Source organism: Canis lupus, chromosome 7, assembly GCF_003254725.2.
Source record: "Canis lupus dingo isolate Sandy chromosome 7, ASM325472v2, whole genome shotgun sequence".
Taxonomy (NCBI): Eukaryota; Metazoa; Chordata; class Mammalia; order Carnivora; family Canidae; genus Canis; species Canis lupus.
Genome location: NC_064249.1, coordinates 54,695,986 through 54,723,304, shown reverse-complemented (window position 1 = coordinate 54,723,304; position 27,319 = coordinate 54,695,986). Strand labels below are relative to the sequence as shown.

Below are 27,319 nucleotides of genomic sequence, written 5' to 3'. Positions count from 1 at the left end.
TGAGTGGGAGCGTGCAGTCAGGGCTGCTCCTGCCATCTCTGAACGCGCTTAACTCCTTCAGTGGATGGTAGTAGCCTCCTCCGGCCTCTCAGCAGCTGGTAGGAAGCACACACTCTACATCAACACTCCATGGCCTAAACGCATATGGGCCATTGTTCCTTTGATTAGGAAAGTAGGCCATGGCAAATTTGGTGAGAGCAGTTTTCAAAAATTGATAAGAAGGAAAAGCAATCCTTTCAACAAATGGTAATGGAATAATTGGACAATCACAGGCCAAAAAAAAAAAAAAAAAAAGATCTTAACATAAACTTCACATCTTATAAAAATTAACTCAAAATAGATTATATTATACATCTAAATATAAAATGCAAAACCATAAAACATTTACACGAAAACGTAAGAGAAAGACTTCATGACCAGAAGAAGGTAAGCAAAGAGGTTTTTGACATAACACCAAAGATGTGATCCCAAATTTAAAAAAATCAATAAATTGGACCTTATCAAAACAAAACCTGTGTGCTAAGAAAGATCCTGTTAAGAGGGTGAAAAGATAAACCGCGCACTGGGAGAAAGTACTTGCAAATCTTATGTCTGACAAAAGATTTGTATCTAATATTTGTATCCAACATCTCTAAACTCAGCAGTAAATAAGCAACCAATCCAATGGGGAAAACAGACCAAAAACTTGAACACAGATTTTATCAGACAGTATATGAACTTCAAGCAAGCATATGGAAAGATCCTCAATATCTTTAGCCATTGGAGAAATACAAATGAAAGCTACAAAGAGATACCGCTACACACCCCATAGGATAGCTAAAATAATACCAAGTGCTGGTAGGGGTTGGGGATGCAGACAACTCTGTTCTATTTTTGCTACTTCTTGTGAGTTATAAAGTATTTCAAAATATAAAAGTATTTTATAAAAGTGGTGAGAGTACAAGCCTGATTGCAGAAAGGGAGTCAAGAAAGTAGGGTCCAGGAGTGAAGATCACTCTGGGAAATTATCCGACGAATGACCTTCACAGAATAGGGCCCTGAACAGTGGAATTTGTCAGGGCAGGTGAATCTCCAGGTAAAGAAGCAGTAGCAGCCTGGGTCAGCATAGTAGAGTGCTAAAGAGTATGAACTCTGGCGCTGACTTCTCTATCGTGATGCTGACTCAAAACACTTAAAAAGTTTCACGACTTCAAGAAGTAAATTTATGCTTCATCTGAAAGCAGAAAAAAAAAAAACACAGCATCCATGTTGAGAGTCATTTTGAAGATTAAATAGAAAACACTGCACATGAAACATTATAAATGTTCCATCATTTTAACTTTGTAATTGTTATTATAATCACCTAGATTTTGCCTAGATTTGGGAACTGTCAATCTCATTCATTTTGTCTTCTCTACTACCTATTTTTAAACCCTCTCATTACATCACAATCTCTGTTCCCACTTGCCTTCACTATGTAGACTGCTGCTATTCTATATAATTTATACCTTTTAGTGATTTTGAAATTTCTTATTCTATTAAGTACATTTGATTTTTTTCCAAACATAATGATCTAAACCTGTTCTTTTACAAATAATTGCTTTTTAAAATCTGATTTAAACCAATTATATTGGACACCTGGGTGGCTCAGTGGTTGAGCATCTGCCTTTGGCTCAGGTCATGATCCTGGGGTCCTGGGATTGAGTCCCACATCAGGCTCCCCGCAGGGAGCCTGCTTCTCCCTCTGCCTATGTCTCTGCCTCTCTCTGTGTGTCTCTCATGAATAAATAAATAAAATCTTTTAAGAAACCAATTGTATTACATTATTACATATCTGTGGGTGAATCTACATCAAATTGGTATAGTTAAAAACAGCAGTTATAAATAAAATGAAAGAAAAAAGTTTACCCCAAATGATCACACTATAAGAAACTAGAATAAATGATTTTGTGCTGACCTTTTCTGTAGGAGGTGAAATTATTTTCTTGGTCCTTCAAGGAGTTACTCTTCTCATTAACAAAAAGCATGCCTTCTTTTCCTCCAAGGCCCCATACCCTTAGGAACCATTAAGCATGATTTAAGTTGTCAGCAGATTAATTCAAACTTTCACCAATAAATTATTCATATTTTTTCTCCAATAATGACTAATGGAATACATAGGAAATGTGGAGTGTGTTCACATTTTGACAGTCATTTTTACCAGAACACTGAAAGCACATATTCTTAAACATTTATCAGTAGACTACATTAAAATTGGTAGCAGACAGAAGAAAAGAGAGGAGACTAATTATCTAAATTCCTGGCGTACAGAATGATGCAGTTGTGACCTTTAATTAATATAATGCTCTACACACAGAAAAGTCTGACACATATGCCTTAAATTGTATAAACTCCAGCTAAGTGTTTGTTAAATCAACATTAAAAGCCTAAGTTGCTGGGTCACACATATTTAAACTTTTTGATCTTTGACCCCGGGGAAAACCACATTCTAAAGGACAAATACACTGAAATATGCAGAGAACACGAAATGACAGCAGTCTATTATCATGTACTGTTCTTCACACTTTGTAGAATCTGTTCATTGCTGACTTCTTTGAAGCAAAAATAACTAGCTGTTCCAAATCATAAGCTGGTTTTATAAAGTGACCTTTCATGATTTCAAGGAAGATTGCCCATAATCTCAATTGACCTAGAGCAGGCTACCACAGAGCTACCAATGATGGGGGCCAACCACTCCAGCAGAGTCACTCCAGGGAATATTGAAAGATATTTGGATAAATCCTTTTATTTTCCTTAGGTGAGTTCACTATACTTAGAGGATTTGGGTGAATAGACTTATTCAGGGGCTGTTCCTGTGTCTGGCAAGCAAGTACATTATGTTAAAGAATGTCTAACTATCAGGTTATCTTTGCACATCAGATCCTTTCCCAATCTAAAATAATGGTATTGAGCAATAAAGGGCTAGCTGGTAGAGCCTCATGTTGTTTTATTTATTTTTTTAAAAAATATTTTATTTATTCATTCATGAGAGACACAGAGAAAGAGGCAGAGACATAGGCAGAGGGAGAAGCAGGCTCCCTCTGGGGAGCCTGATGCAGGACTTGATCCCAGGACCCTGGGATCACAACCTGAGCCAAAGACAGAGACACTCAACCACTGAGCCACCCAGGTGCCCCGGTAGAGCCTCGTGTCTACATAAAAGTTTTTTCTTAAAGAAAATCTCTTTTCACAAAATATTTTTAAAATATAAATATTTATTCTCCTTATCAGTGACTGTTGTTCTACATTTAGTATTTTTTAAAACTGTATTTTTTTAGAGCAGTCTTAGGAAGATACAGCAAGGGGCAGCCCTGGTGGCGCAGCGGTTTAGCGCCGCCTGCAGCCAAGTGTGATCCTGGAGACCCGGAATCGAGTCCAAAGTCAGGCTTCCTGTATGGAGCCTGCTTCTCCCTCTGCCTGTGTCTCTGCCCCTCTCGTCCTCTGTCTCTATGAATAAATAAAAAAAAATTTTTTTTAAAAAAAGAGGAAGATACAGCAAAATTGAAAGGAAGATATAGTAATATAATACTCATAATACTCCCTACCTTCCCTCTCCCCCAAACACACAGCCTCCCCATTAGCAACATCACACACCAGAATAGTACTTATTTTTTTTCCAAGGATAAGCCTACATTGACATATCATAATCACCCAAAGTACATAGTTTACCTTAGGGTTCACTCTTAGTGATGTACGTTCTGTGAGTTAGGATAAAAGGATAATGTCCATCATTATGATATCATATAGAGTATTTTCACTGACCTAAAAATACCTACATCTTAATTTTAATTTAGGTGTTTCTTGAGTTGTTTTATCTTTTCAATGATAATAGCATTTTGTTTTTGTTCTTTTTTAAGATTTGGAATTTTTTTTTTAAAGCTTTTATTTATTTATTCATGAGACACACAGAGGCAGAAACATAGGCAGAGGGAGAAGCAGGCTCCCTGCAGGGAGCCCAATGAGGGCCTCTATCCCTGGCCCGGATCACACCCTGAATCCAAGGCAGACGCTCAACCACTGAGCCACTCAGGTGTCCCAGATTTTATTTATTTGAGTGAGAGCATGCGCATGCGCACGCATGAGATGGGGTTAGAGGGAGAGGGAGCAGACTCCCTGCTGAGCAGGGAGCCTAATGTGGGGCTCAATCCCAGGACTCAGAGATCATGACCTGAGCCTAAGACAGCCACTTAACAGACTGAGCCACCCAGGTACCCCCATGATCGGCATTTTGGAAGACAGAGTGTGAGTACTTTTATTTTCTTTTTAAAAGATCTTTAGTGTGACTCACCCCTTCGATCTATCACAGCTGCTAACTCAGGAAAGGAATGGGTGTGCCCTGGCCTGCTGCCGCAGCAAACTTCTCCATCCCAGGAGCCCAAGGGGGCTAGACAAATCGAAAGCACAGCTCCTGTCTGGATTTGCCAATGCTATTGCCTAACAAACTCACATAAGCTTGTCACAAGAGAACCCAGTAACTCAAGAGATGAGGGTTTGAAAAAAGACTTCTTTCAGGTGCCGGCAGCCAGGGGAGGTGGCAGGCTCAAGCCTTAACAACCCACGTGTCTGTCTGCAAGATGGACACCTAGAGTTTTATAGAGAGGTTCAGGGGGTGCATGACAGAGAGCAAGTACAGAGTGTGTGGTCATGGGTTGGGGGTGGTATGTGTTCAGCCCATGATTTGGGGCAGGGAAGGTTGATATGTAGGGTGTGGCCTTCCAGGTATTCTGTTGCTATCAGGGCTTTTCTGGTTTGGTGGTTGGTGGTCTTTGCAAACATCTTCATCCATGCCTCAAGAAAATAGGGGAAGAGATACCTGTTGGGGTCTATAGTTGAGCAAGAGGGCTCACTGACGTTAGGAGCAAGTAGTTTAATAATCTAGGAATTTGTCTGAACTCAGATTATCTTTCTTAAAATAGTAGTCAAAGAATAGTTTAACACTAACACGATAATATCCAAAAAGTGTGGAGAAAATATGACCTGTATTTCTTACAGAAGTGCTTCTCAAACTTTCATGTGTTTATACATCAATGGGGGATCTTTTTAAAATTCAGATTTGACGCTATAGGCCTAGATCCTATGTGACAAATTAGCTCTCAGCTGGGGCTGATACTGCTGGTCCCAGGACCATGCTGTGAACATCAAAGCTTTATTCTACTATACTACTGAAAGCTGATCATTAATAGGGAAACTAAAATAGCCAGCTATGCATTAGAGTCTTTCCCCAAACAGTTAACACACTGTCATTGTCTCCTAGCAATTTCCTTAGTCTTCAGACCCAACTCCTTCAGAACTAGCATTTTGACATGTGATATGCAAACAAGCCAATTCTTTATATTAAAAAAAAAGTGATGGAATTTTTCACTTTTTAGCTAGTAAATGTGTTTGTACAATACTTATTGACTAGATAAACCTTTTACATGGCAAATGTACTTATTTGTTTAAGACTAAGTTAAAGCAGAAATGAAGTTTACAATTAGTGAGATTCTTTTGCTCTTCACTGAGCTACAGAAAGGTAATGATTGATTAGATCCTTTTAAAAGCAGAGAAGAAAAAATAAATAAATAAATAAATAAATAAATAAAAAATAAAAAAAAAATAAAAAAATAAAAGCAGAGAAGAATTTCAGTAAGAAACACCATGAGTACACACATCTGCTTAGGTTACTTGAAACACAGAGATGTTAGTAGTGACATTTGCTCCTGACAGACTTTCCTCTTGTTCATAGAAAGGAGGGTGTGCTGTCTTTATTAATTCTATTGCTAACTAACAGTAAATTTTTGTGAAAATTTCATAGCTGTCACTAGCACAATTTATAGAAGTTAAACCTCTGCTTTAGAAAAAAATTTTAACAAGAAAAAAATTATGAACTTTGAATTCTCAAAGTACACATATAAGGTTTTTAAGATTTATTTATTTATTTATTTGGGAGAGAGAGATAAAGGTGTATTTTTTTTTAAGTTTTATTATTCATTTTGAGAGAGAAAGAGTGTGGGCGTGAGCAGGGGGAGGGGCAGAGGCAAAGGGAGAGAGAGAATCTCAAGCAGACTCCACATGGAGCACAGAATACAATGTGGGACTTGATCTCACGAATACTGAGATCATGACCTGAGCCAAAATCAAGAATCAGATGCTTGACTGACTGAGCCACCCAGGAGCCCCAAACATGTAAGTATTAAATACAGTTTACATTGAATGCATTACATGGGGGGAAAATACTTTATCAAGGAGAATCTGAAATGTAACATCTAGTCAAATAGCAGAGACACTTCACACTTTATGTGTGTTGTACCTATCCATATTTACCATGCTAGAACTTAAAACAGAAATGTTAAGTATTTATTTTAAATAACAATAGTAAATCCATTACATGTTAACATAAATAACATGATTTTTAATGAAAACTAACTGCTTTCCAAGACAAAAAAAAATATTTAGATTAAAGAGTAGCATTGTGGGATCCCTGGATGGCGCAGCGGTTTGGCGCCTGCCTTTGGCCCAGGGCGCGATCCTGGAGACCCGGGATCGAATCCCACGTCGGGCTCCCAGTGCATGGAGCCTGCTTCTCCCTCTGCCTGTGTCTCTGCCTCTCTCTCTCTCTCTCTCTCTCTCTCTCTCTCTGTGACTATCATAAATAAATAAATAAATACCTTAAAAAAATTAAAAAAAAAAAAGAGTAGCATTGTTTCCTAATTTTGCAAACTTCCTTAGGGTTTGACTTAATAGAAAACATCTGGATTCTCATAGCAGCTTCTCTATTCTATCTTTTGCAACATTTTGTTTTGGTTGAAATATTGAGGAAAATTCTGCATCCTGCAGATATGCAGGTTGGAGGATTATTTTCAAAATCTTTTCAGATTAATTTTGGATATTTTTCTCTGATATTACACCAAAATCCAGCAAGTGCTAGTTTCTTAAATATTATTTGCCATGTAGAATATAAACCCATATCAATGAACTTCTCTGCCTTATTAGATTAAAATCCATTGGTCTCTCTTCTCCTTTGAATATATAATACAATTTTGTAACATCATGCACTGGTCATTCAGAAAATGCTATTCACCAAATTATGCAGATCTTCCAAATATTGACACAGCCAGCTTCACTGTCTAGTCATATCGCAGGCTCTGGATCTCCCCGTCTGGCCAACAGTGCTGCACTGCTTGTATTTCCCCCTGGGAACCAAACCTCTCTCTCCCCTCTGCCTGTTCCCGTGTCCCCTCTGCTCATATCATGGCAACTTCTCTAAGAAGCTTTTCCTCACCAGCCTCTGGTCCATGCTAAACAGGTGTCACCTTTTCTCACTCTCAATGTATATATTCCTACAGTGGCATGGCATTGTCACCTTGCTATAACTAACTGTTAATTTACCTCTTAGAAGAATGTGCTTGTAGCCTCAAGACCAGTATATGTATATGTGTGTATAACAGTCACTCAATAAATGTGTTTGGAACGAGGGAATGAACCAATGACATACCAACCAGGTTTAGAAATTGCTACTAATTAGTTCCTCACATGAGAGGCAAAGCCCGTTGTATATTCTCATCCCAAATATATTCATAAGGTGATCAGGCTACTTACCATCATCCTCTCTCTACCTCATCTACACACTTCCATCCCCAAACCTGGAAGACAGTCCTGCTAGATCTGAGTCCAGGGTTTGGATCACTAAACCCATACTTGCTACTGTGTCCACTGCTTCCAGTCTTGCTCTGTCCCTCTTCTGACTGATAGGGGAGTTACTTCCTACCTGGCTCCAGCTCACCCCACTTTACAAGGGCTAAGCTGTGCTCTCATTCACCACTACCTTGCTTCAAGTGAGATCCTTGGCATAGACCTGGATCTGACCTCTCCCCTATTTCCTCTCTTTACTTCCAAAGCTGAGCCTCAGCCCCATGTCCTTTCTAATCAAATGTTCTACCATTCTGGACAATAGACCACAAACTGTTGTGATCCTAGTTGGACATGGCATTTCCTCTGATTGAATGATAACTCTGTTCTCCATTCCCAGAGTCATTGCCAGACTCCCTTTCTAGAGTACGTGGTTGGGGGTCCTTTACTCCCACCATCTATCAAGGTAGACCTTACTGCCTGCTGAAGCCAAATCCTTGCATTTGTCAATGGTGATAGACCATGAGACATCTGTTTAGCCCAATATGAACCAGCTTGAGACAAATGCACATCAATGACATCAATGTAATATGAAGCATAACAGTATTTGGAGCCCACCCATCTCAAATTGTGGTATTATATACCCACATCAGTTGATTTGAAGATGTAAATAAGATCCAGGGTTTGATTTCAAGTGAAAATTAAGATATAGTGGTACTGTTTTTCATGTCAACCAAATTACTCTAGTCTGAATAACATATTCCTCAATTTTATAGTTTGGCTCTCTCATGCCCCAAACGTGCTGATTGGCCCATTTCCATCTGATCATTAGTCAACACACAAATATAGATTATGGTCTGGGTTTTGTTTTTGCCTCCTAAAAAAAAAAAAAAAAAAAAAAAAAAAAAAAAAAAAAAAACATCATGCCCAGAAAGGTAACTGAAAGAAATGTTAGTTTTGCCTTAGAATTAGGTTGAGCTTTGTTTATTGTTCTTTTGAAAGCGTATTAAGCATGACTTATCTGTTCTCTGCTTTCTAAGCTGTTCTAGGGGGATAGCAGAGAGGATGAGCCACAGACCTGGATTCTGTTCAGGAGACAGTTAGTGGGAGGCTGTGGTGACAGTACAGAGAAGTTCCTCCAGGCTTGCTGTCATGACACACAGGGCTGGCAGGACCACTGACTCCCCAGTGATCTTTCTGATCTGAGAAAGTGGATAATGAAGCAGATCTGTTCACTTACTACCATGCAACTGGGCCAGGACAGTCTGTTGTAATTACAGCTAATGGCTCATATAAATTGGCCTCCTGCAAACCAAGGATCTAGCAGAGACTCGGCTCATTTCGTAAGAAAACTTAATCATGCTAAACAGTAAAATAAGACTTTTCTATTTCCATTGGTACTACCTCATCATGCCAGAAGGATCCCAACCTTCAAAGCTAGTTCACTGACTTATTCTAAAATAGGTATATTAATGCCCAGCACTGCTAATTCTTCTCTAAACAAATCCCTGTCTGGCTGTATACACATGACTCATATTCTTTCCTTCCTCTAGTGATCCAAGAAACATGTTTATTCTATTCCCTCACATCTACATCTGGGAGTCTTATTAGCAGAAATAAATAAATAATTTAACTCAAATAGCTCAGCTTAACAAATCTGTCTCCCCTTGCAAATTCACATTCACCCTCTAGCACTCCAAAAATGCTTCATTGTTGTTTAAAAGGCTTTGGCAATTTGGGGTATTCTCATTTGTTTAAAAATCCTTAAATATTTTCATTTTATATAAATACCTAACACCAAATTAGAACGAATACCTCAAGAGATGGGGAACAGTGGTGTAAGGGATATTGTCAGTGCCCTGTTAATATCCCCTTGATCTTACTGCCTTTGTGCAAGTAGGCCAGATTTCCAACACCTTGCACCTGAGTTATCTTCCTTGAGGGCTTTTTCTAGCCACTTTGCAGCAGCTCAAAAATGCCAGGGAATTAGCATGTTTCTGCAGGAGCTGTCCACCGATGTGGAAGGGAGGTAGTAAATAAAATCCCAGATCCCTTAGCCAAGACAGGGGCGAGGGGCAGATAACACTGAAATGTGTGTTCTCCATAGGCTCCCAGAGATTCCCTAGTAGGATTAAGCCCAGTAGCCCACTGTGGTGTCTAGCCAAACAATGTACTTTCTATTGGCTGTCTTCTCCTCCTGATATTTGCTTCACCTTCCCAAATAAACTTTTTGTACTCCGGTCTGTTTCTCAGGATCTATGTCTGGGAGAACCCAAATTAAGACACTCAGTGATATAAGAAGTCCTAAGAAGCAGATCATTAGTTGGGGCTTTAGAGTTGAATGAGACCAGCTAAGACACCAAAGTCTCCATTCCTGGTGGTAAGTTGAGTGGTACCAATCCCAGGCATGCTGTGGTAACCCCATTACTAAGACTTTCACCTGTGATAAACTAGAGCATAATACAGGTGAAAGAGGATGTTCTGGATTCTGCAATATCTCTGGCATTTGGGAGACTTGAAGGTAATCATAAGTAAATATAATGAAATTGGCTTGTTGGTGTTAAGTGCAGCTAAAGCTCTAAAGGAAGAAAACAGAAAGCGTACTCATGCTTCTCCCAATTCAGTTCTTCTATTCCTTTCACTGAAGCCACTTTGCCCCCCTGTGTTGTAGGCTGAAAGTGCTGGGAATTAATTACCTCCAGGAGCAGCATTCCACAGGAATTGGTATATAAATACCCCAGCTCTCTCACCTCTTGGATGACTCTGAGATACATGTTTTATGCTGGCTCCCAGCTTTTCCTCATTCACCTTAAGCTCCAGTAGCCCACAGTGATGACTGGCTTAACAATATACTTCTTACTGGTTGGCTTCCCTCCCTATCTCACTTCCTGGTGTTTGTTTTATGTCCTACTTAAGTTCCTGTTCTTGTCTCAAGGTCTGCTTTGGGAGATGCACAAACTAAATCAAATGGTTTTACCCGTCATTAATGTGATTTCCGTGTGGCAGTTAAAGAACCAGGCAAAGCCGTGAGAAATGTGCCAAATCCAATGAGATAGCATTTAAATATTTATAAGAGTTTGGGCCCTATCAGGTTAGAAAAATATTAAATGAATTCAAAATAGGATCAAGAGTAAAGAGATAGTTGAATCCTATCAACTGGTAAAGCAATTCCAAGGAAGAAGAATTAGATTTTGTATAAACTGAATCTTAGGGACTTGAGTGGGCTAAGAACCTACTCCTTTTGTCAGGACCTATTAGAGCCACTATGCAAAGAACTCATGCTGCCCCAGGGCCTTGGCAGTGTCTTAGGACAATAAATCTCCTATGATCCAAACAAAATTACCAGCAGATATACAGCCTTGTCCATCTGAGAAGGTCTTAGTAGAGTAATCTCAATTTACTGGGTAAAAATTTTTCCCTTTTTTTTCTTCCTCCCCACTCAAGGAAAATTTAGATTAAAGGAGAGAAGATGAAAAAGAAAATCAAATATATAGTATTCTTTTATTAAATGTTAGGAGAGCATATGCATAATTGGCATTAAGAGTATAATAATTGGGCAGCCCAGGTGGCTCAGCGATTTAGTGCCACCTTCAGCCCAGGGCCTGATCCTGGAGACCAGGGATCGAGTCCCACGTCGGGCTCCCTGCATGGAGCCTGCTTCTCCCTCCGTCTGTGTCTCTGCCTCTCTGTGTGTGTGTGTGTCTCGTGAATAAATAAATTTTTTTTTTAAAAAAAGAGTATAATAATTAAGAGAAGAAAAGATCAATTGGGTTCTAAATGTGGTGGAGAAGATCCTAAGCTTGCCTCCTCTCATGGACACAGCAAATCTCTAGCTACGTATGGAACAGTTCCCTCTGAAAAAGACCTGAAAACTAGCAGAACACCTCCTGCACAACAAAGGGTAAAAGGGTCACATCAAGGGCTGTAGGAGAGACAGAGATGTAGTCTCACCAAAAACGCCACCCTCCTGGCATGGCTACCCACCATTGAGAGGGATCTCACAAATAGAGAGCTTCCCCCTGAGGAACAAGAGGTCTATCCCACATCAGGCACTCCAGTTCTTGGAACCTGAACCAGAGACACAAGCCCTCAAAATGTCTGGCTTCAAAAGCCAATAGGGCTTACTTCTACAAGAACCAAAGGGTGTAGGGAACTGAGATCTGCTCTCAAGGTCTCACACACCGAGATTCACTGCTCCAGGACCCAGTACAAAAGCAGCAGTTCCAAAAACAGGGACTATGTGTGAAGGAGATTCACTTGTTAATCCTAAAGCATCTGCTGGAGGGATAGGGCTCATTAGGACTTTCTCCCGCAACTGAAGAGCTGGTGCACACCATTTCTGTGCCGTCCTCTATCTTCCTGGGGCTGGCTTGTCCTCTCCCACTGCCCCACTAAAGCCGGGTGGCATCCTCATCCCTGCACTCTCCTACTCCCTTGCCAAACCCAGTCAGTACACCTCAATCTTACTCCTACTGCCTCCCTAAAGCCAGCAGCCACGTGCGGTACAGGCGACACCCCTTGATTGCCTGGCTCTGGTGGCCTGGAAGGCTTGTGTTTCTGGGCCTCACAGGATTGAAACAATCAGAGAAACAGTTCTTGACAGATTCCCACCCCTCGAGAACTGAGGAGGCCTATTTACTTGTCCTGGAGCTTCAGCCTGAGGAGTAGGCTTCAAGTTTGTCACACATCTAGGGGCTACAGAGGTGCTCTCAGGAAAAAGAGGCCAGGCGATGCCATCTTTGCACTCTCCCTTGGCCTCACTACAACTGACTGGTACATCCCAGAAAGGGGCATATGCACTCATCTGGAGCCCCAATTGTCTCAACCATCGCCCAGATTGCCTGATCTGGAGATCAATGGGGTTTAGGACCGTGGTCCCATAGGACTATATAGATGCATACTTTAAAAGTTGCTGCCTGAGGGTCTGACTTCTGATCAGCCTGAATCTAGGTGCTGATTGAGATCCTTTCCCTCCTGGATGCTGAAAGGTCTTGACACATCATCCTCAATCACTGGGAGCTATCAAGAATAAATCAGGCTGCTTAGACAATCAAAAAGGTTCAAGAGACAACCAAGAGCTAGGGCAAGATAGAATGATAAGTTTCATCTCCTATACAAGGCCACCTCTTCAAGAATGGGAAAGATGTCTGTTACCTAATACATAGAAACAAAGAGTCAAGAAAAATGAAGAAACAGATGAATATGTTCCAAATGAAAGAACAGGATAAAAAACTCAACAACAACAAAAACTTAATGAAACAGAGGTAAGTAATTTACCTAATAAAGAAATCAAAACAATGGTCATAAAGATGCTCACCAAACTTGGGAAGAGAATGGATGAACACAGTGGGAATTTCAACAAAGAGATAGAAAATGTAAGGAAGTAACAAACAGAAGTCACAGAACTGAAGAATACACTGGAGGGGTTGGGGGCAGGTGAAATGGGTGAAGCGTGTCAAGAGATAGGTACAAATGTCTGGGGATTTTATAAAATAAATAAGTCATGAGAATGCAATGTACAGCATGATGACTATAGTCAGTAATATTGCATCAGGGCCCGGGTATCTCAGTCAGTTAAGTACCTGCCTTCAACTCAGGTCAAGATCCTGGAGTCCTGGGATCAAGCCCTGCATTGGGCTCCCTGCTCAGCGGGAGTCTGCTTCTCTGTCTTCTTCTGCCCCTCCCCAATCCTGGCTTATTCTCTCTCTCTCTCAAATAAATAAAATTTTTTTAAAATAATAATAATAAAAAAATAATAATAATACTGCATTGCATATTTGAAAGTCACTAAGAGTGCTCGCTTCGGCAGCACATATACTAAAATTGAAAGTCACTAAGAGAGTAAATCTTAAAAGTTCTAAAAAAAAAAAAATCTTAAAAGTTCTTATCACAGAAAAAAAATGTGTAACTTATGTGGTAATGAATCATAACTAGACTTATTGTGATTATTTTACAATGTATACAAATATTGAGTCATTATATGTTGTACACCTATAACTAATGTTACATGTTGATTATACCTCAATTAAAAAATATTTTAAAATAAATTTTAAAAAAGATCAGTTTGATGAATCTTTTGATTCCTGTTTGAAATGTACACTTAAGCAAACCACTTATAATTTCAAATGGAAATACAAAAGAATTATGGGCTTGTAAGTAATTCTGAGACATTTAGAATAATTACTATGTATAAATTCTTCATGTTTATAGATATAATTTAATACATTTTAAAAATAACTTGAATGCCTAAAAAGACATTTGTTCTGATACTTTAACTGTTTTTTGTTATTTTAATTTATTTTATTTTGTTTAGAGAGGTAGGGGAGGGACAGAAGGAAAGGAAGAAAGAATCTTAAGCAGGCTCCATGCCCCATGTGGGGCTGGATCTCATGACCCTGAGATCATGACCTGAGCCAAAATCAAGAGGCAGACACTTAACTGACTGAGCCAGCCAGGAGCCCCTTAACTGCATTTTAAAAAATCAAATATAACTTTATATATATACCTTGAAATTAATTTTCAAAATAGAGTAGTTATGTAAATAGAATAATCAGACCCATACATTCAAATTTAAATCTTAAAGAAAAACTAGATGTGGATTTACAACTTTAACAAATTAAATGTTAGTTTTTAAATATCAAAGCACATACAGTCTTTTCAATGAACAAGAGCGACTCTGAGGACAACCAAAAGACTCTTGAAAAGGCTGCAATGCAATGAGCCTGTGTTTAAAAACCACTGTATTACTTCGTATCTTAAAAGGGGGCAATCAAGCAGCCACAAACCCCGTGAATCACCAGCTCTTCTCAATGATTTGTGTTTTCAACCCTTTCACCCTCTTGTCTGAATTGAATCTATTTACTGCCTGATTCTTTTTGAAATTATTTCCATATTCTTCCTGTCAGAGAGCCAGACTGGTCAGAGATATTAAAATGACCCTCAGTTGGATTTTGCAGCTGACTGATCTAGAGGCACAATACAGGGTCATGCTAATGACCTCTACACTTCCACCATTCACGAGGTAAAGAGAATGGAGAGCTTTGTATCTCCATTGCTTCCTTCCTCACCCTCCTTAAAATCATCAGAATCATATCATTGGTCTAGCTCTCTATTATCCTGATTAACTGAATATTCATAGTTATAGGAGATAAAATTTCTTTGAATAAATAAAGCTGCTTTATGTACAGGGTCTGGGGAATATGCAAAGATTTTGTGTTCTTCCTTGTTTTACTCGGATGACTTGCCTAAAACATCTTCTTACCTTAGTAAATAGAATCTTTTGGTGAGTTTCCTAGAAAGTTCCAGGGCAGATTCCAGGTAATTAAGACAGTTCATTGCCCCATTTTTCTAGGTAGTGCTAAATAACAATAGTTGCATTTGTTTACATAAATGGTCTTCTCAAAGAAAGTAAGTAAAATACTTAGGCTTTAAAAATGTTGGCTACTGTTTACTGCATAAATCAGTCAGAAATTGAGATCGAAAGACCCAAACATTCCATCTATCCAAGTCACTAGTGTTCTCTTACATAAAATGGAAGCAGCAAGCTATTGAGAATCCCCCATCTGCCCCACCTCAAACCCAAGCACAAATCCTGGGGCTGACATCCTCACCTGGAATCTCAGTTGCTCGAAATCCTATTACTTACACTTTGAAATTTCTCTTTCATGCTTTCAGGTCCCCAATGAGATCCTACTCCTTAACAACAGATGAACCCACCTACTTCTCCAAGAAAATAAAGACCATCCTTTCTCTTCTCCTGCACAGCCATGCAGCTAACATGTCTTGAGCATCTGCTATCTGCCAGGCAGTATGCTAGAAAGAATATGCCTGAGAGAAAAATAAGATGTAGTCCCTGCCTTCTAGAAATGCATCGTCTAGTAAAGAGGAGGATGTGGGAAAAAATAACTAAAAATATAGCAAGTGTAGCTGAATAAGATGGGACCATCATTCACAACAAGCAGAGCTTTTATAAAAGCAAGTGGAAATAAAAGATATAGTTATCTAGGATTTTTCCCTGAATTCATTCTACTTCTTATATTCTAATTTATTATTATTTCCCTGTCCATTGTCTATGACTTCTCCCTGATTCAGTATAGGGAAATGTAGATGCAAGATACATTCTAAACCATCTTAAAAATTCAAGTTAATCTAATAAGTTATCATGGTGCTTAAGACCTTAGTTCTGGGGAAGATGGTTCACTGCTGAGTTATTTACAGTACAGTGTGAGTTAGCACAAAATAAATAGGGCCTTTTCAAAACGAGAGAATCACAATGGCCTCAGTTCAGCAATGACCATTTTTAGTGACAGGAATATATATGTCAACAGAAAGATGGTCACAAATTGATGACCTTAACCTTGAACCAGAGTTTTAAAAAAACTCAAAAATTGTATTCTGTCTTTGTTAATGACACAGATCATAACTTTCAGCAATAAAACTTCATTTATCAGCCTTTCCTTTCTAGTCCACTGGAAGTCCCACCTCTACTGAGTACTCCGTGACACCAAGCAAGTCTCTTGAATACTAAAAGGATCATAAGAACCTGGCTAACTCATGGAAATATTATGGGAATCAAATCACATAATAGATCTAAAATGTTTTAAAAGTTTTAAAAGTACTATAAATAGGCAATGTATGATATTATTATTAATATAATAGTCATACATATGAGAGCCTGAAATAGCATGATCAAGGGAGTTGATTTTGAAACCAGTTGAAAGTAAAAGTCACAGAAAACCAAAAAGTCTAAGAGAAAGAAAATGGACATTGAAAACTGATCAGATTCTTAGAAAGGAAGAGATTTGCTCCCATTTTTAATATGAAGAACCAAGTGTTCTCTGTCAATTGAGTTTCTGTCAGTCTTAAATATTTAATTTAGCACAGCAAAGCCAAGTTCTAGGTTACTGATCTCTTTTTGGACCATTCCAGGAGTGTAGAGGCCTCCATATGATCCCAGAAGCATATGGAGCATCCTTCCAAGTGTTCTGGGCATTTGCATTTCATCTCTCTCAAAAATAAGTTGTATCAAATCTAAAACATTGTATTTTTTCATCAAGTCCAAAATATTACTGAACATAAGACACATTATTTTTTACATACACACATTATTACATATACTACAAATAGAGAAAGCTCTATGAAGTTATGACATGCCATGACACATCCCAATTTCAGCGATGTTAATTGCCAAAAAAAAATTTGTCTTAGCATCAATGAATATAGTAATTGCTTTCTTATTATAAAAGTAATCTATATTTGCTGAAAAGCTGGAAAAGACAATATATTTGCAGAAACATTACTGTAGGTAACGGAAGAGCTAGATGAAACAAGCAGAGCTCATGTAACTGAAGGCCCAGAGGAAGGACACAAGTTAGAGTTGGTCTAATTCAGGGACTGTACTATCCCAAGATGGTTTTGCCCATCTCTCTGTTCTGCCTTCCAGGGGGTACATCCTGCAGCTTCCCAACTGTATCCCCCACTCCACCCTGGAGATAGGGCTGCTATCCTAGCACTCCGAGCAAAAATTCCAAAATTCGCTTGCACTGGTGTGGCACTGAGGTCACCTCAGCCCCCTGAACTGTGGTTGTTGGTAGAAAAGTGAAAAAGCTCATGAAAAGCTCGTGGACTGCCTGGGGAAGAAAGCAACACCCAATCAGAAAATCTGCCCATTGCTGGGAAGAAAGAGGGATGGGAATTGCTTGAAAGCTGTGACAGTGAATTTGATGTGTCCTTTTGTCTGGGCTATGATGCTCAGTTCTTTGGCCAAATACTAGTCTAGATGTTGCTGTGAGAGTATTTTTTAGGTGGGATTAAGTGAATCAGTCCCCATTATGTGGGTGGACCTCATCCAATGAGTTGAAAGCTTCAAGAGAAATGCCTGAGGTTTCCCAGAGAAGAAGGAATCCCCCTCAAGACTGCAACATTGACTCTTACCTGAGTCTTCAGCCCTCTGGTTCACCCTGTAGATTTTGGACTTGCAGCCTCCACAATCATCCTACAATTGTGGAAGCCAATTCCTTAAAATCTCTCTATCTCCTTCTCCAAATATTTTCTCCAATTTTATTTATGTATTTACTTTCCTACGCATAGAAACATATGGCAACACTTTACTCAAATGACATCATACTGGATATACAAGATTCAAAACTTTTGAATCTTGTTTTTGCCCCTAATATATTAAGTATCATTTTTCCATGCTCCTAAATATTTGAACATTTTGTTAACAGCAAATAATCCATCACATAACTGAGCTATAATATGTTATATGTTTACTATTTGACTATACCTAGGCTTTTTGATGATTTCACTGTATTCTTTCAAGTACATAGCACTTTGTCCTTGCATGTAAAGCCAGCGAGGTGCTGCTTCTGGGATCTGAGGTCTCTGGAAGTCAGGATCAAAAGTGTTGCATTTGGCAGATGTATACTTATTTCCAAATTCATCAGGTTGTATATGTTACAAATGTATAGTTTTTTGTATGTCCAAAAAAAAGTGTTAGACTTGGTTCTCCCCGGTACAGGCTGGAGTTCAGTTTTATTTTTTTATGAATAAAGAGCTTGTTGCCAATTCAGCCTTTGGCCAGAGTGAGTCTGACCTGGCATCAAAAAATACCATGATTCTGGAGATAACCACAAAAATCTAAACACACCATAAAGGTCTTTGTGGCAGTCATGTGGGCTTCTGGTCCCTGATTCCATGTCATCATCACCATGAAGAACATGCATCTGTTTGCAATTAACATAGCAATGTTTTTGACTCGTCCAAAATTTGCTGAATTCTATTAAGTTCCTCAAAAGAATGAAAATAAAAAACAAAGAAAATGAAAGGAGGAAGAGGAGTTGTAAACGAACTTGCACAAGGAGGGTACTCTGCACTCTGTCTACCCATTTACACTATGAATTATGAGATAGAACTCAAATGTGCACTCATGAGTGGTGAACAGAATGGATGTTCTTGGAGAACAAAGAGCCACATGGTAGCATGGCAAACCACATTAGTGTTTCTCGAAGCACAATTGACTGGGGAGTTTCAGGGCCTGACTCTCCTCCCACTGCAGATCTCCCTCCTCATCCATTATCTTCACTGACAGAGGGCCTGGTCTGAGTCCCCAGAGCCAATGACAGCTCCCAGCAGCTGGATTCTCAGAGACAGTTAAGTGGCATTTTTCCCCCAATTACTCTTCTCAGACTTTAGACGGGAGAAAAAAAAAAACATTTTGTGAAATGGTGATGGTAATGGCAAGAATTAATTTGTGGATGTAGTTAAATGCAATTTTAGCAATCCCTTGAAATGTACCATATGCTGAGCACTTCACTGGTACAGACGGCTGTTGCCTTTAGGAAATTGATTTCTGGGTCTCACGTTCTATTATTTAATATATTTTACAGATTTCCTTTTTATTTATTTACTTTTTGCCAAATTTTAGAAGTAACTGTTCCTTATGAAAGCTAGCTTTTATTTTTAAAACTAAACTTAAATCTTCCTACCTAACTATTGCTAGGGGACTCAGTAAGACCTATTTGTAGTCTCTAGTAATCCTGTAAGCTAAAAGAAGATTAAAAGGATATTTTTTCTCCTAGAAACTTAAAGGTTAAAATTTGTTGTATATGTGAAAGTGACTATCTTACAATAAACTTATATTAAACTGAAATTTAAATAAAATTAATAGAGTTTCTAAATTACAGAGAAATAATATATATGATATATATATATATGGTAAGGAAGATTTGGATTTGATAGAAAAGTGAACAAAATGGACAAAAATTATTGCCCTCATGGGGCTTGCACCTAGAAGGGAAAGACATGTCTTTGCACTAAAATAAATTCCACTTTAATCAAGGAGACAATGCTTAATTGCTTGAGAAATAATGAACTGACAATGAAACCATGATATAAGACATTTCAAATTTTAAAAAATATCTATTTGGTATTATTTAATTACGAAATCTTATTTGTGAGATAAATGGTTAGAGATAGAATTGCATGGAACCCAAAAATTCAACTGGTAAATTCTCTTTAGATTCTCAGTAAGTGCTAGGTAAGGAATTGGGGAAAATAGCATAGTATTAAAGGCATCCTCATAACTTAGCAAAAACATGCTTCTATAGGTTGTCAATAAACAGCATGGAGAAGATGGTGGCCATGGTTTCACAATGTTTGTGACTTCTAACGAAGGGACAGGTGTACAACAGAATCAGAAAACATTCCCAATTAGAGGCACCCAGGTAGCTTCAGCCTATCAAGCTTCAGATTCTTGGTTTCAGCTCAGGTCATGATCTCAGGGTTGTGAGGTCGAGCCCCGCGGCAGGCTTCATATCGGCCATGTAGCCTGCTTAAGATTCTCTCTCTCCTTCTCCCTCTGCCCCTCCCTGCCTCTAAAAATAAAAAAAGAAAGAAAACATTCCCAATTTCTACGGTGCAATAAAAGAAAATAGATGTCTGGCTTGAACAACAACGTTTTTGGTGTGAAAAGATGGAATGTAGTACAAGAGAGTGACTATCTTATAATAAACTGTAGTCTAGATAACATTTAGAACTAACCAAAATAGTACACAAAGAAAACCAGCAAAGGACAATATACTTTGAGAGGTCCAGCAGAATGCAAAACTAGCCTAAATGTCCAATTAAAATCCTGAGATTGTCAGCTTAGTGATGCCTTACCTTTATGCAATGGTAAGCTGATCCTTAATCATTTTCATTTTATTATAAATAATTACAAATGTTAAGCTGTTGTGTTAATTTGTCTTAGATGAAGGGATATATTTTAAGATCAGGAGTTGTGGGAAGGGCTGCAGACCGAGAAATTAAAGCTACTATAAAATCTTTATTTCCAAGCCGTCCTGAGCTTCAGAATTATATTTAAAACACCCACTAGTCATCTCCCTGGAATCCCTTGGGCACCTCTGACTTAATGTTGTCCTAAACTGAACTCTGTATCTTGTTCAATATCCCATTTCTTCATCTCAAGTAACAGTTTCTACGCAGACTGGCAGCTGCAAACCTGAAGGGTCTCTCTCCCTCCCTCCCTCCCTCTCTAACCCCCCCCCCCTTCCCTTTCTACTGAGGCTCTGTTGATATCTCCTCTCTCCATCACCAGGTCCTCATTAGCTTTCCTCTGAATCAGGTTACCAGCCTTCTAAGTGAACTTCCAGAACATCCTCCATTCCACATTCACACCAACAAACCTGATCATAGATACCTTTGCTCTAACACCTTTTTTGGCTTGCTTCTGCCTACACACTCCTATAAACACAACATTTCTTATCTCACGCATGCATATTCATTTGTAAATAATATACGTACACAACTACTGCATTAATATATTGTATACATAAGAAAACATAAATGGGCGCCTGGGTGGCTCAGTCAGTTAAGCATCTGACTCCTGGTTTCAGCTCAGGTCATGATCTCAGGGTGGTGAGATTGAGCCTCACATAGGGCTCCGAGCTGGGCATGGAGTCTGTTTGGGATTTTCTCTGTTCCTTTGCCCTTCCCCCAACTCAGGCACTCTCTCTCTCACTCTCTCTCAGAATTAATTAATTTTACTTTTAATTAAAAAGAGCACATAAAAATTGACACTTTAAATGGTGAGATAAAAATGAAATATTTTATATTCTATTTATTAATGATAGGTAAGATATTTTGTTATCACTAAAATGTTACCGAGTGAGAATCATGTGGTTGAATATGCTTCATGATTTTTGGAAAGTTTTATTGCCTTATGATAAAGCAACTTGAAACCTGGTCCCAAGTGCAATTTATATCAATGTTTGGTTTGATGCACCTCAGAGAGAACTGCATATACAAACACACAGGGAATAGATGATTGGATGAGCTTATGAAATTATGATACTCCTTTTTCAAAATCATCTACCAATTTTGCAAGGGCTTTTGTGAAAATTCACTAATTCTTGACCATTCACGTTATCTTTAATCTTTTTAAGTCATTTATCCATTTTTTGAGTCTTAGATTAGCCAAACTAGATAATATACATAAATCCACTTAACCAAGCACACATGAACTGCTAATAAGTCAGTTTGATTTATGAATGAGTAAGGAGGTTAGGGACACCCCCTCACTGTGGTGGATCCCAACCCTTCCCTCACAATTCCTTGTACCTGATAAGTCTCTCTGACATGCAGACCAAGCAAGAGCACCAATGTCAGTCCATATTCTTTCCCACACCCCAGCACATCATCTCACACAACCCCAGATTGTTCCCACTCTATCTGGAGACCATTGGCCAATGTCTTACATCCAAACTTCTTAGCTGGACACACCAGGCCTTTCCTTGTCTATCCTCTCCAGTCTCATCCTATTCTTTAGCCACATTAAACTTCTCATCATTTACAAATCTCTGATCATATTTGCTTTCACATTCCTTCTCTGGAATATCTGCCCACATACCCTGTCTCACCTCAAAACACCTCACCTGGTATTCTCTTCTTCATCCTTTAAGACCCAACATAAATGGAAGCCCTTCTCTAACTTTCTTCCTGCCTGTCCAGTGTTCTCCTAGCATTTTATTCATACCTTTTAATACACCTCAAGCCACACTATGCACTCATTCATCTTTCCCTATATTCTAAGTCCCTTAAGACCAAATACCATTTAGGTAAACTTAGCACATAACAGAGTCCCCAGTAGAAGGCATCACAAAACTGCAGAATAGATTACAACTTAGGAAAGTTGAAGTAATTTCAAAATTAGAAAAGCCAAAGATGAGCAAATCTCGGCTGAAGAATCAAAGACCATTAGAAAGAAGATTCTAAGGAAATGCAAGAAATCAATTTCCTATTATTCTCATTTCGGCTGACCAGTGTGGACAAGATATAGAGAAGTGGCAAAGAAAATGCAATAAACCAGAAATTTAGCAAAAATTGGCTGTGTTGTGTCCCAGAGGGTCCCAAGGTGAGTTGGTGGTCATCCCATTGGTCTTCAGAAAGCTATTTGCGCTTCATGGAGCTGCAAGAGAAAACTTTAAGAGATTTCATCTCTTGGGCTCTGAGACCAAGCAGATAAGTTTGAAGATAACTCCACCCTTTAAGAGATAGCTACTAATCAACAAATTAATTAATTATATCTGCTGCCTTCAGGATGTACAGTGTTAAAAATAAAAGCTGAATATGGAAAGTACTGATTCTTCTACAACTGGTCTACATCTGTTCTAAATAGCATATATACATATTCATGTCCAACTTATTTCATTGTATATGAGAGGTTTTTTTCAATGTCATATAGAATCATAGACAGCTCATACAGTGGCTTTGTAAGTGTCAAGGTAACATTTTGCCCCTTTTGATGTACATTAAACATAGCCTGTGATATATATACCAATATATATCATATAATAAACATTTTTCCTTCCGGCATTTTATGTTATGGAGATATAGTTTTTGCTAGTGGACATAACTAAAAATTGGGACTTGGGTGAGTCATTTAAGTTCTCCCCTTAACTTCATCTATAGAATAATACTTTTTAGCTAACTCACGAATATTTACTCATAGGAGTTCATAGGGTGCTTTGAAGGTGGCACTGTTTCTTATTTCAACATTTACCCTGTAACTAGACACTAGAGTCATCACAAGGCAGTGATCCCTGTGAAGCTGTCATCTTGTGCCACTTTCACTACTCATCTTGATAAATGCTATCATAGCTTGATAATGAACACCTCCATCCCAGTCTTACATGGTCTAGCTGATACATTTATAAGTGGTTCGCTGTATCTCTTGAGGTTATGATTTATACTAAAAGAGGCATTAGAGCTCAGCAAGGACTCAGAGCTAAAAATAAATCAGATAAAATGAAAAAGATTTGAGCAAACAGTTTAAAAGATTAACTGATAGACTCTGCTTCTCCTTTCTAATCCCACATTTTCAATATTTGCGGAAACGTGTGATTGAAGTTCTCAGAATATTAGCTTTAGGAAGATGCCGCTGTTATGTAAGAATATTTGTTTGGGAATAATGAGAGGCAAGTGTTTTAAAAGGGGTGCCACTGACAGATGTGGGCAGAGACAGCACAGAATTGTTGGGATCCAAAGCACTATTCAGTGCCCAGCTACATATTATAATAATCTACATCTGTAGAGCATTTTAGCACTTAATAGCATTCATTCATCAATGCTTCTTATAAACCTATGAAGTGTGGGGAGATGAAGGAAGTAAGTTTAGCTGATAGAATCTCTGCTTTTCAGAGAAAAAAGGCCCCCAAAGCTTATTGAAAACCATGATTTTATTTTTCTCACACTGATATGAGTGATTTTTTTCTATGGATTTTTTTTGGACTGATTTTTACTCACAAGGCTACATTTCAACATTTCTTTGAAGATGTCAAAGGCATAATTAAGGTGATCGTAGGAGAAACATGGGACAAGTTGATCCTGTGGAAATATTTCATTCTTCATGAACACGTATTCAATCTTCCAGTAGAGAGTGACCATCAGTGTCAGCAAAATTAGCAGATTTGCTTGTGTTGATGTAACTTTACTTATTTAATGGTTGGTGTGTCTCCCAGGGTATAATCAAGATGGAAGATATTTCCTGGCCCCTGGGTCACAGAAGACCTTGAATGATCAATGCCTGGAGTAGACTGACCTTGGCTAAATCATAAGGTGACCCTGACAGGCAGAGACACAGAATTTTTTTCCTTTTAAGCATCTCCCTACATAATTATATTATATAATAATAAAAACAACAATAACGCTTTTCCAAATACTCCACACAGAACAGGATACCCTCCTCAAACTGGTAATCTGTGCTCATCCCCTACTATATAACTACACTATTTTCAGTGTAATTTCATCCCAAACCCCTCTACATTAAATGGATCTCTGTGGTAGGCATACTCCTGTTCACCAAGATTTCTTTTTTTTTTTTTTTTAACCTATTTCTGAGTACAAACCCCCTTAAAATTAGTTAATGACCACGTGGCTTTCTTTGACCAGTGACATGTCTCTTCTGGGTAAATACATTTAAGGTTTGGTGCACAGTTTTCCATACTCTCTTTCCCCTGCCATGGAGCTTACAGAGAGGTGACTGGAATGAAGCAGGCTACAATGATGAGTCACCCTGAGAGCTGCCTGGAGATTTTGCAGGAGCAGGAAATTAACTCATATTAAGCCACAGAGGTTTTGGTGGTATTTGTTACAGCAACATAATCTAGCCTCCCCAGACTGATACAGTGTCTCACCAGCTCAACTGACATTGATCACCATTTGTGCAGCAGCCCCTAGCTGTTTACGTAGCTGTTATACCAGTTAAGTTGTGTTTATACATGAATCAGCCTCAGTCACCATGGAAGGCGAAGTCTCAGAGAAATAGCTGGGAGCAATGGGAAGGTACTGGGATGATTATATTGGGTGTCCCACACCTTGCCAGGTCCCTGAATTAGCACTAAGGGCTTCCCGATGCAAATTGCCATCTTGATTTATTACCAAGGAGGTATCAGTTTTATGAGAAGGAGGAGGAGTTCAATTTAGAATACACTGAAACTTCTAAGGCGACTGGGAAATTGAGTTGGAAACGCCTAGCAAGCCATTGGTAATGTGGAAATGGGGCTTGGAAACAGGCTAAGAATGTGGGTATATATTCAGAAGTAATCTCCATACACTTGAAAGTTGAACATAAAAAAATGAATAAGGGGATCCCTGGGTGGCGCAGCGGTTTGGCGCCTGCCTTTGGCCCAGGGCGCGAACCTGGAGACCAGGGATCGAATTCCACGTCGGGCTCCCAGTGCATGGAGCCTGCTTCTCCCTCTGCCTGTGTCTCTGCCTCTCTCTCTCTCTCACTGTGTGCCTATCATAAATAAAAAAATAAAAATAAAAAAATGAATAAAATTCCAAAGGAAATGGCAGAAAAATGAGGAAAATAAAAAGCAGAAAAACACATCTTAGGAAATACTCATACTTAGGGCTGGAGAGAGAAGAAGCAAGGAAGAGAGATATGAGAACAATGATGACAAGACCCATTCATTTTGAGAGCTAAGAATACCGTATCTTCATTAATAAATTCATTTAAATTTAAATTTCAAGGTTTTTAATGAGGATAAAAAATGTACTACTCCTTAACAATCCATTTACTCTCTCAGATATTAAAATAGATGACCCATGCGACAGGCAGCTGGACATTATCTGTAATAAAAAGCAAATGATTTTTTAATTCAGCGTCCCAGAACTAATTTATCAAGATTTAAAGTTTTGCAGAAGAACTTTTAAACATGTATGATTTGCTCCACATTGTAGTCTTCCATTTACTCAACAGAATTGTTCTACACATCTGGCCAGTGCTTGGTACTTTGAGGGTGCAGTTGTCATTCTAGCACTGGCTGCCTCAACCCCTAGCTGTTCCCACTACGTGTTGGGCTTTGTGCTAGCTTTGCTCCTGCCAGGAAGACCCCAAGAGTTAATTAGCTAAACCGTTCCTGAACCCTAGGTATGTGTGCCAGACACCAGGTGTCTTTTACAGGTTTTCTCATTTAATCTTCGAGACAACCCTATGAGGTGGATATTAGTAGTATTTCCATTTTACAGCTTGGGGAGCTTAAATGTTAAGAACCTTGCCCAACGTCACAGAGTTATCAGGTGATGCATCAGGACTCAAATTAGGTTGGCCAATGCCAGAGTGGGTGCTCTAAGCTTTTCTGCTTCAAAGTTTGATCCTCAAAACCAGCAGCACTAACATTACCTGGGAGTTTGCCAGAAATGCAGGATAGCAGTCCGGCTTCCAGACCTACTCAATCAGAATTTAGTTTAAACAAGGCCCCCAGGGTGACCCATCTGCATATTAAAGTTTGGGAAGCACTGTGCTAAGCCACTTCACTATGCAGACTTCACTTTAAAGGATGCTCCGGAGAAGGAGGTACTCTTTCCCCCGACTTGCAATTGGGTGGGGTTGGGGTCAGGGAGAGGAAGTAATGTTTGTGTTCTCCAAGGGCAAAAAGAAGGATTCAGACAACGGGTTCGTGCAGTTGAGAGCAGCAAGGGTCAGGAACACTTCCAAAAGCAGCAGATACTAACTAAGCTGGGTCTTGAAGCCAGAACATTTTCTCAATTCATTTCATTAAAAATAGGTACTGTTCCAAATGGACCAGTGCCCACATCAATAATCTGTAGTTAGCTTCTCCAGCCTGGATTCCGTTTTCCAAACAGAATCCAATAGCCACAGCACCAAAAAGCAGATTGGAAACCTCAATAAAACTTGCTAGGATTGCATTATCAGTCGTATTATCCGGTTGAGAATTGCCTGGTTTGATTAACAACGTTCACGACAAAATTAGTTTGTCCTTTATTATCAATTGTTCCCCCCGAGTAGGAGTACAAACACCTGGTCTAAGAGGCGGAAGCACGTCGGTTGGCGAGCAGGCTCCCAGCCACAGGTGATTAATTCAAGGTGTGGCGTCGCCTTTCCAAGACCCCATTCTCAGGGGTGCCGGCCTCCCTTCTCCTGGGTGGGGCCCAGCAGTCCAGCTCCCTGTGGCTGGCACTTTATTCCATGTCACCAACTCACTCTGGCTTCCAAGGGCCCTGACCCGCGTGCCACCTTCCAGCCAGCCCGCCCACGGGTCACCTCGGACCCGGACGTGTCCCGGGCTGGGGTCTCCACCTGCGCTCCGCACCCTCGGGCAAGGGTGGCGCGGGCCCGGCTCTCCCGGGGGCACTAGCGGAGCGGCGGTGGCAGACGGCGAGTCACGTG

The 27,319-nt window shown here is 39.3% G+C and overlaps 1 long non-coding RNA gene across 2 annotated transcripts; it reads left to right on the top strand.

Moving 5' to 3' along the window:
* Positions 1 to 3,939: 3,939 nt before the first annotated feature.
* LOC112648394 (uncharacterized) lies at positions 3,940 to 20,242 on the top strand. Of its 2 annotated transcripts, XR_004817305.2 has the most exons (4): positions 3,940 to 4,260; positions 9,880 to 10,006; positions 14,532 to 14,647; positions 15,301 to 20,242. It is a non-coding gene; the product is annotated as an uncharacterized LOC112648394 (long non-coding RNA). The 2 variants fall into 2 exon arrangements; XR_007412088.1 differs by lacking the exon at positions 14,532 to 14,647.
* Positions 20,243 to 27,319: the final 7,077 nt, after the last annotated feature.